This window comes from Arachis duranensis, chromosome 10 (genome assembly GCF_000817695.3).
Source record: "Arachis duranensis cultivar V14167 chromosome 10, aradu.V14167.gnm2.J7QH, whole genome shotgun sequence".
Lineage (NCBI taxonomy): Eukaryota > Viridiplantae > Streptophyta > Magnoliopsida > Fabales > Fabaceae > Arachis > Arachis duranensis.
The window spans coordinates 86,368,412-86,377,288 of NC_029781.3; the positions used below are offsets into that span (position 1 = coordinate 86,368,412).

An 8,877-nucleotide genomic window follows, 5' to 3' on the forward strand; every position below is an offset into this window, starting at 1 on the left:
GTCTTCAGTTATACTTGCGTCCTTAACACCCAAAGTCCAATTACAAATCTCTTATCCAGCCGAACGGAAGAGAAAAATTTTGAAAATTCAAACAAAGAAGCAGCAGCTTTAAAAATCAGTCACAATTATACTTAAATCCTTCAGTACGCCAAAGTGATGTTTAGGTTGAATACTTAAAACCCATAGAAAGTCCAATTGCAAATCCCAGCTCCTGCCAAACATAAGACACTGAACTGTAGAAAAACAAGAAAGATTAAGGTGAAGATCCAGAAAAACCAGTCACCAGTTATGCGTACGTAGAACAAAAAAGACAAGATTAAGTTGAAAATCCAGACAAGGAGAAGCTTTAAAAACTATAGGACGAAAATTTGAAAATCATTCAGAAGTCACTCATTTGGGTACAAAATCCTAGTTAAACCATCCAAGAAGAGGTCCTTCAATATTTCAAAGTCGACTTACAATTTCCAGATGCTGCCAAACACATGGTACTCAGACATGGAAGATTGAAAGAGATGAACACAAAAGAAGTTTCTAGTTATGCACAAAAAACAAAATGATAGTTGCACTGTGCCTAATAGAAAGTGAAATCAAAGACATCATTTTTACATTTTCTCTTAGTAGTTAAGTAAAATCAAGACAAGTTAAAACCTAATAACAGAATATCCTTCAATACTTCACATGCAAGAACAGTTTAAGGCCAGCACAACAATCTACAACAGTTTTTTCAGCACCCTCACAGCGTTCAAGCAAAATTCTCCAATTACGGGTAGTGTGACCAATTATAGCAAACGCATATGCAAAAAGCTGAAAATAAATGAAAGAAACAGCTTGTCAAACTGATGGAAGACCAGATCAAACAAAAACACAACGTGAGAACAAATGGCAAAATTGAGTTGGGAAAACTGTGTGTAGACAAAATTTGCTCCTGAACCCCCAAAGTTAATCTCCAATACACGATCGTTTAACACCACAAAAGCATGTTCACAATTCAATTCAAATACCTCATCCAAAGAGAAAACAACACCAAAACAAGAACTAAAATCAAATCCTCTTATCCTTATTAGCGAGACAGAGAACTGATAACCCCCCAGAACCGATAACCGATACACTGTGATTCTGCTCAGAGATAACTGGAAGCACAAACAACTATACAATTCGTGTTATCGAATCCAATAACTTTCATGTGCTGGGTCAAAAATAAAAAGCGATAAAAAGCAAAATTGATTATATATGATACAGTCAGCATATGTGGTCAACAACGACCAATAAGTGCTCAATAAACGCTTACTGTCCTATCTCGAAAGTGTGTCAACAACTAGGATGAGGGAACAACAGGTTGGGCCTATCATCATTCTCAAAACTCGGTCAAAATCACGAAGAACAAATCACAAACTGCTATACCGAGGTAGAAGTCACCATATGAATTAGTATGGTAGTCAAAAGTATCGTTGGAAGACAACACTGCAAAGGAACAGGAATCGACATGTTCATACTACATGGAAAGAAAATAAGAGAGACGAGAAAAGATCCAGGGCATTCAAACTCCAGGTAGAAGTCACCAACTCCGCATCTAACTCGATTACAAAGGACAATGTTAACAATGTTAACGATCGTAGCACTGCAAGAAAACAGGTTCAAATTGAACTTTGCACGAACCATTAATGCTAAAAAATAAATATGTAAGAAAAATTCAGTAGAAAAGACAAGTTTAATCTAGATCAGGAGCCTGTATTATTTTTGCAGAGCTTTTTTTCCAAATCATATCTTCTTTTCCAAAATTCTAAATCGCTGCAACCACTGTAAAGCATTGGAGGTCACAAAAGTGAAACGACTACATAATCACATTATTTTTATAATATTTAGGGGATAGAAAGAAAAAAGAATAATATAACAAGGAAATATCAATCTCGGAATCTTGAACAGATACCCTTCAATTGGTTCCCAAGGAAAAGAGAAACAAAAACCGATTTCCAAGCACGAGAGACTAACGAAGGAAACAACACAAAGTATTAAAAAAGCAAAAATTAAACAAATGAACCAGCCAAGTGCAAAAGCATATCACCAGGATGCACTCAATACCCATGATCGGACAACACTGCACGGGAAACCAACGACATTTAATTCAAATGCTGCTAGCACAGTAGCTTGGAATGAACAAAAAGGAGAGAGGAGTTTCGAAAAACTGTTTTAGGAAACTAGATTCCATCCACTGTATGCATCGTGCTCAACAACCAGGCTACAATGCTGCATAGAAAATAAACTACATTTTAATTCACAATGCATGGTTTAAAGTATTTAGTTAAATGATCAAGGAAATAAAATGTATAGAGAATCAGATTGCTTTTATGGAATTAGATATATGGTCCTCAGGTCTTGCAAAATATTCTTTCCAATATCCCCAATCTTCCAAATACACTGCAAACCAAGCAAAAACAAGCAAACCTAAATCTCTCCGAGAATAAGAATAGTACAGAATAGGAGAATTTTTAGAAAAAGCAAGGATTCAGTAAGTTCTCAGTCTCTTCAGATCTGGGCAAAAGTAGAATTCATCCTCCAAACACCAACAAAAAGCGAGCATTCATAATCCAGATAATATTGCCTTAACAATCAACAGAACAGCTGCATAGAATTTTCAGAAAAAGGCAAGGATTCAGAGAGTTCTCAGTTTCTTCAGATCTGGGCAAAAGTAGAATTCATCCTCCAAACACCAACAAAAAAGCGAGCATTCATAATCCAGATAATGTCGCCTTAACAATCAACAGAACAGCTGCATGAAAGAAAAGCCATGTTCAAACAACACAACTATCCCTGAACCAGATCATCAAAATAGAAAAGCTCAACCGAACTTCCAGGTCAGGAAAGATCTTAAATGAAACCAACACATCATCCACATAATTCGCTACACCCGAAGAGAGAAAATCACAATTCCAATCCAGCAAACAAGAATAGCCCCCTGTGCATATGAGTATAGTAGTCGAAGGTATCAATTGGAAGACAACACTGCAAAGGAACAGGAATTGACATGTTCATACTAAATACATGGAAAAAATAGAAGAAATAAATAGAGAAGATCCAGGGCATTCAAACTCGAGTAGAAGTCACCAACTCCACATCTAACTCGATTACATGGATAATGTTAACGATCGTAACAGTGCAAGAAAACAGGTTCAAATTGAACTTTACACAAACCATTAATGCTAAAAAATAAATATGGCAGAAAAATTCAGTAGAGAAGACATGTTTAATCTAGATCGTGAGCCTGTATTATTTTTGCAGAGCATTTTTTCCAAATCATATCTTCTTTTTCCAAAATTCTAAATAACTGCAACCAATGAAAAGCATTGGAGGTCATAAACAACGTGAAACAACTATATAATCAAGTTACTTTTATAATATTTAGGGGATAGAAATAAAAAAGAATAATATAACAAGGACAAAAACTGATTTCCAAGCACGAGAGAATAACGAAGGAAATAACACACAGTAGCGAATTTAAAATTAAAAAAAGCAAAAATTAAACAAATGAACCAGGCAAGTGCAAAAGCAGATCACCAGTATGCACTCAACACCAATGATCGGACCACACTGCACGGGAAACAAACAACATTTAATTCAAATGCTGCTAAGCACAGTAGGTTGAAATGAACAAAAAGGAAAGAAGAGTTCGAAAAACTGTTTTAGGAAACTAGATTCCATCCACGGTATGCTTCGTGCTCAACAACCAGGCTACAATGCTGCATAGAATATAAACTACATTTTAATTCACAATGCATGCTCTATTTAGTTAAATGATCAGGGAAATAAAATGTATAGAGAATCAGATTGCTTTTATGGAATTAGATATATGGTCCTCGGGTCTTGCAAAATATTCTTTCCAGTATCTCCAATCTACAATTCCCATTTCCCAATCTCCCAAATACACTGCAAACCAAGCAAAAACAAGCAAATCTAAATCTCTCCGGGAATAAGAACAGTACAGAATAAGAGAATTTTCAGAGAAAACAAGGATTCAGAGAGTTCTCAGTTTCTTCGGATCTGGGGAAAAGTAGAATTCATCCTCCAAACACCAACAAAAAAGCAAGCATTCATAATCCAGATAATGTCGCCTTAACAGTCAACAGAACAGCTGCATGAAAGAAAAGCCATGTTCAAACCTATCCCTGAACCAGATCATCAAATTAGAAAAGCTCAACCAAACTTCCAGGTCAGTAAAGATCATAAATGAAGCCAACACATCATCCACATAATTCGCTACACCCGAAGAGAGAAAATCACAATTCCAATCCAACAAACAAGAATAGCACCCTGTCCATATGTTCATCGCCTGGTTCTATTCCCTGTGAAACTGTGTTGAAACTATAACCATTCCCAAAATTATCGAATCCAGAAAGAAGCATCTTGATCAGCAGCTAAGTAAATCCAAAATCCACAAATCCAAGAACAGTTCTGTAAACTAGATAGAAATTCACAGGAAAAACAGATCAAAGAACACTCCTCCCCAAGCAATATGAAGAACACCAAAGAAATTAAATGCACAGGAACAAGATGTTAGGACACAGAGAACACTAAAGCCAGTTAGAAGTCACCATTATACATGAATGCCGTTGCCAAAAGTATGATTGGAAGACAACACTGAAAATGAACAGACGAAATTCAATTGATATCTGCATACTAATGCATATGAACTAGCAAAAAAAAAAACAAAAAACCAAGAGACAACAGATCCAGTGCATCCAAACTCCAGGTACAAGGTCACCAGCTACACAATATTACTTGACCAAAACAATAACACTGCAAGAAAACAAGTTCAAATTTAATTTTGCACGACCATTAACGCAAGATAGTTAAAAACGAAAAGTTAATCAGATTATGAGCCTGTATTATTTTGAGCCTTCCTGCCATATATCTTCTATCCAATATTCCAGATTTCTGCAACCAATTTAAAGCATTGCAGGACATTAAAAAGATAACTCCGTAATCAAACTATTATTTAATACTAAAAAAAAGTAGTGCATATGTTAGGAGGGAATTATCAATTTCGGAATCTTGGACACATCGCCTAAGTGCAATCCCATATCCTTCAATTGGCTCCTAAGGCAAAAAAGAGAAACATAAACCGATTTCCAAGAGACAGAATTATAAAGGAAACAACAAAGAACCAAAGCAGCCAATAATATAAATTAAAAAAAAAAGAGCAAAACCTAAACAAATGAACCACGCAAGTGCAAGAAACATATCAACCAGGATGTACTCAACACCCGCGGTAACAAGATCAGACAACACTGCATAGGAAGCATATCCACATTTAATTCACAGTGCTGCCACAGTACGTTTGGAAAAAAATGCAGGGAAAAACTTTAGGAAAACTATTCTTGATCTCTATCCTCCATATGTGTCACACTCAACAACCACACTTCAAGATGGACAACGCTGCATAGAATATAGATTCACATTTTAATTCACATGCATGATTTATAATTTATTTATGATTGAATCTAAAAGGGGTAAAAGTAGAGGATCTGTTCTGTTTTACGGAATTAGATATCTAGTCATCCATATCGTGATATCGAAAATTGCAGAAAATTCTTTCCAATATCTCCAATCTACAAATCTCCAACCTCCCAAATACACTGCAAACCAAGCAAAACCGAAGCTAAATCCCCCAACAATAATAACGATAAGAACAGTTGAAGAATAGAAGTTTTAGGGGGGAAAAAAGCAAGAATATGTTCTCGATTTCTTCGGATCTCTGCAAAAGCAACCGTTCACAATCTAGATCGCCTGAATAATCAGGAAAACAGTCCCGCAAAAGAAAAGCCATGTTCGACCATGCTGCATAGAATATAAACTACATTTTAATTCACAATGCATGCTTTAATATTTAGTTAAATGATCAAGGAAATAAAATGTATAGAGAATCAGATTGCTTTTATGGAATTAGATGTATGGTCCTCGGGTCTTGCAAAATATTCTTTCCAATATCTCCAATCTACAATTCCCAATCTCCCGAATACACTGCAAACCAAGCAAAAACAAGCAAATCTAAATCTCTCAAGGAATAAGAACAATACAGAATCGGAGAATTTTCAGAAAAAACAGGATTCAGAGAGTTCAGTTTCTTCAGATCTGGGCAAAAGTAGAATTCATCCTCCAAACACCCAACAAAAAAGCAAGCATTCATAATCCAGATAATGTCGCCTTAACAATAAACAGAACAGCTGCATGAAAGAAAAGCCATGTTCAAACAACACAACTATCCCCGAACCAGTTCATCAAATTAGAAAAGCTCAACCAAAGTTCCAGGTCAGGAAAGATCTTAAACGAAGCCAACACATCATCCACATAATTCGCTACAGCTGAAGAGAGAAAATCACAATTCCAATCCAGCAAACAAGAATAGCACCCTGTCCATATGTTCATCGCCTGGTTCTTTTCCCTGTGAAACTGTAACCATTCCCAAGATTATCGAATCCAGAAAAAAGCGATCAGCAGCTAAGTAAATCCAAAATCCACAAATCCATGAACAGTTATAGAGACTAGATAGAAATTCACAGGAAAAACATATAAAGAACACTCCTCCCCAAGCAATATGAAGAACATCAAAGAAATGAAATGCACAGGAACAATACACTAGACACAGAGAACACTAAAGCCAGTTAGAATTCACCATAATACATGAATGCCTGTTGCCAAAAGTATGATTGGAAGACAACACTGCAAATGAACAGACGAAATTCAATTGATATCTGCATACTTATGCATATGAACTAGCAAAAACATAAAAAAAACCAAAAGACAAGAGATCCAGTGCGTCCAAACTCCAGGTACAATGTTACTTGACCAAAACGATAGCACTGCAAGAGAACAAGTTCAAATTTAATTTTGCATGACCATTAACGCAAGACAGTTAAAAAAGAAAAGTTAATCAGATTATGAGCCTGTATTATTTTGAGCCTTCCTGCCATATATCTTCTATCCATTATTCCAGATTTCTGCAACCAATTTAAAGCATTGCAGGACATAAACAAGATAACTCCGTATTTAATACTAAAAAAAATTGATGCATATGTTAGGAGGGAATTATCAATTTCAGAATCTTGGCCACATCGCCTAAGTGCAATCCCATATCCTTCAATTGGCTCCTAAGGCAGAAAAGAGAAACATAAGCCGATTTCCAAGAAAGCCAGGATTATAAAGGAAACAACAAAGAACTAAAGCCAATTATTTAAATTTTAAAAAAAAAGAACAAAACTTAAACAAATGAACCAGGCAAGTGCAGGAAACATATCGACCAGGATCAGACAACACTGCATAGGAAACACATCCACATTTTAATTCACAATGCTAGCACAGTAGGTTGGGGAAAAAAACTGCAAGGAAAGAAAGTTTAGAAAAACTGTTCTTGGTCTCTATCCTCTGTATGTGTCGCACTCAAAACAACCACGCTTCAAGATGGACAACGCTGCATAGAATATAGATTCACATTTTAATTCATATGCATGATTTATAATTGAATTTAAAAAGGGTAAAAGTAGAGGATCTGTTCTGTTTTAAGGAATTAGATATCTAGTCGTCCATGTCGAAAATTGCAGAAAATTCTTTCCAATATCTCCGGATTTACAAATCTCCAACCTCCCAAATACACTGCAAACAAAGCAAAACCGAAGCTAAATCCCTCTACAATAATAATGATAAGAACAGTCGAAGAATAGAAGTTTTAGGGGTAGTGTTCCCGGTTTCTTCAGATCTAGGCAAAAGCAGAATTCATCCTCCAATCACAAACAGAAAGCAAGCGTTCACAATCTAGATCTCGCCCGAATAATCAGGAAAACAGTCCCGTAAAAGAAAAGCCATGTTCGACAAGAAGAACCGTAGCTAGATCTCTATACATAAGATCAATAGTTGAAGAATAGGAGAAGTTCCAGAAAAAGCTAGGGTAAAGAGAGTTGTCAGTTTCTTCGGATCTAGGAAGCAGCAGAATCATCCTCCAATCACCGACAAAAAGCAAACGTTCACAATCGAGATCTCGCCTGAACAATCAGGAAAACAGTTCCGTGAAAACAAAGAGGTCATGTTCAACAACACAGTACCGTAACAGAACAGATCAACAAATTAGAAGAGCTCAACCAAACTTCCAGATCGGAAAAGATCTTCAATTCAGCGATCATCCAGAAAAAAAAATCGCCACATACTTACGTAGAGAAAATCATAATTTTAATCCAGCAAACAAGAATAACACTCCGTTCATATGTTCATCACGTAGTTTTTCTCCCTGAGGCAAATCAACAATCCACAAATCCGAATACAGTTGTATAAAAGGAATCAGATGGTAATTCACAGCAAAAACATATCGAATCTTCTAGATCATGGATGAAATCTTGAAATCGGAAACCATAGAGAATAACGAAGACGAAGAAGATTAAAGCAAATATTCACAAAAAAGAGAAAGGGTAGAATTAGCTTAAAGATAGAGTGGAAACCGACACCGTTACACCAACGCATTCATAATTCTAAATAACCTACAATGAGTATCAGGACAATTTAGAAAACGCAAGTGTTTATATACGAAGGGATGGGTGAGAATGACGGCTATGATTAAGTCGGTGGTGAGAGAATGGACGGTTATGATGCGATTAAAAAAATAGTCGCGTTGATTTCACGCGGTTTTCCTATTGAGGCGGTGGAAAGGCATTGAAGAGTTTGGGGTTAGCGCACGCGTATTCAAGAACCAGTCCGGTCCAAATTTAAGACATATTTTACTGGATTTAGATTTATAATTTCTATTCTATTTGACATTTTTTTGGATCGATTTTGAATTATACTTTGTGTCATTTAATCTGATCCAAAATTATATTTTACAATAGAAATATATATTTT

At 35.9% G+C, this 8,877-nt stretch overlaps 1 long non-coding RNA gene across 1 annotated transcript; it reads right to left on the reverse strand.

Moving 5' to 3' along the window:
* Positions 1–1,200: 1,200 nt before the first annotated feature.
* On the reverse strand, positions 1,201–8,520 carry LOC127743184 (uncharacterized). The gene is made up of 2 exons (XR_008004537.1): positions 3,553–8,520; positions 1,201–3,000 (listed from the first exon to the last, which is right to left on the reverse strand). It is a non-coding gene; the product is annotated as an uncharacterized LOC127743184 (long non-coding RNA).
* Positions 8,521–8,877: the final 357 nt, after the last annotated feature.